Source organism: Loxodonta africana, chromosome 1 (assembly GCF_030014295.1).
Source record: "Loxodonta africana isolate mLoxAfr1 chromosome 1, mLoxAfr1.hap2, whole genome shotgun sequence".
Lineage (NCBI taxonomy): Eukaryota > Metazoa > Chordata > Mammalia > Proboscidea > Elephantidae > Loxodonta > Loxodonta africana.
The window spans coordinates 83,000,819-83,002,664 of NC_087342.1; the positions used below are offsets into that span (position 1 = coordinate 83,000,819).

At 50.4% G+C, this 1,846-nt stretch overlaps 1 non-coding gene across 1 annotated transcript; it reads right to left on the bottom strand.

Annotated features, from left to right (window-relative positions):
* Nucleotides 1-72, bottom strand: TRNAA-AGC (transfer RNA alanine (anticodon AGC)). Its single transcript has one exon. It is a non-coding gene; the product is annotated as a tRNA-Ala (tRNA).
* Between the last annotated feature and the right edge of the window lie 1,774 nt (nt 73-1,846).

Here is a 1,846-nt window from a genome sequence, read left to right on the forward strand (position 1 = left end):
TGGAGGTGCCGGGGATTGAACCCGGGGCCTCGTGCATGCTAAGCACGCGCTCTACCACTGAGCTACACCCCCTGGCGCAAACAGGAACTCAAAAATATGTCTATGACCTGTAACAACCTTTTTTTTTGATGGGAACCCGAGGATTTCTAGTCTGTCAAGTTCCATTTTTGTACCCTTATACTGAATCCTGTTCCGCGGTTACTCCAGGGAAAGGAAAACTGCATGTTAGACTGAAAGTATCCGCTCTGGTCCTGGGCTCTCCCACTCGGAGTCATCCTCTCGGACGGCCTGTTGGACGCCATCTGCCTGAGGGAGGGGAGGCAGTCCTGTCTGGCCGCCTCCAAGAAGAGGCCCAGGTTAAAACATTGTTTTTTTCTCTCATTAGAGTATCTCTCTTTTCTGCATAAAAATGTTGCCAGAAAGCCGCGAGTATAAGGCAAGAGGATAAAGAAAACCAAAGGTAGGAAAAAAAAAAAAAAAAAAACCTGCTACCGTCGAGCCTGACTCATAGCGACCCTTTGGACAGAGTAGAACTGCCCCATAAGGTTTCCAAGGAGCGCCCGGTGAATTCAAACTAAAACAAAGTTTAATTGTCAGTAGCGGTAGCTCTTACGCACTACGCTACCAGGATTCCCAGGGGCTGAAGAACAGAATCCTAAATGCGCGGTGGTATTCAGGTGCAGGTAAGAAAGAAGACAAGAAAAGAATTGCAGATCTATTCGTGGTGGTCGCAGCCACCGCTTTTGTGGACCCCAGCGCCCAGCAACCGGGCGGGAAAGCCGGGCAGTACCCAGGTCTCAAAGAGAACCACAGAGGGAGAGAGGAGCTGGGACGCACCAGCGACAATAGCGCCCCCTTCCGGGAAGAATCCTCCCCGGAACGCAAAAGTATGCAGGAGGAAGGCGTTTTGGGTAGTTGGCCTGCGAACTCTTAGTGGCCCTAAATCGGAATCGACTCGACCGCAGTTTTGGTGCGTTTGGTTTGGGCTTTACCAGCGAAACCAATTAACTCCATGCACCAAGACCGTCCTTAGACCCCTTCGACTCTGAGGAGCAAATGGCAGGCGCTTCCGGCTGTTTTCCGAACGTAAATAAGACAGTCAACCAGAAATTAGTATTTGGGGAAAATCCTAAATCCTCTTCCGTCTAAGTTTTTTTTTTTTTTTTTTTCCTATTCTCTCTCATCCCTACCGAGCCTGAGTCTTCTTGCAAACCTAAAAATACCATTTCCCCGCTGGTTCTTCCCCAGCTTCGTGCTTGATTCCCTCCGGCTGGTCACGCCTGGCCGAGGCCCTGCTGGTCTGCAGCATTTGGGTGTGAGACATGGGAAATGGTGTATTCAATGCATAGGCCACAGGTGACCCCCAACCCAGAGATTAAAGGGAGAATCACCTGGCACGCTCAGTAAAAATTCTAGGGTCCCGTTCTCAGAAAGCCGAGTGCTTTTGGAATCTCTGGAATCTTGTGTTTTTAAAATTTTCCCCCAGTTGAATCTGATAAAACAGGTCGGCTTGGGAACAACTGGGCCTGAGAATCTAGCGACAGAACTGAAATGAACTAGGGTCCTGGGGAAAGTTAAAAAAGGGGGAGAAGAGGAGAAGGGGGGGCGCAGGGTGGGGGAAACCCAGGGGCAGGAAGCAGAAGAAGAGGTGGGAGAAAAAAGGCAGAGGAGTGGGTCCTTAAAGAGGCTTAGGCTTTTAGATGCACAGAGAAGTAGGGTGTGTCCCAAATCCCCATCTCTTCTGTGCTCCCTCTAGGCAGGACAGAAGACAGAAGGCCCAGCCTGTGTGGTTGTTGGGTAGCAGTGTTGGGTGTCAAAGCAGGATGAATACCTGCTGTGGGATGGA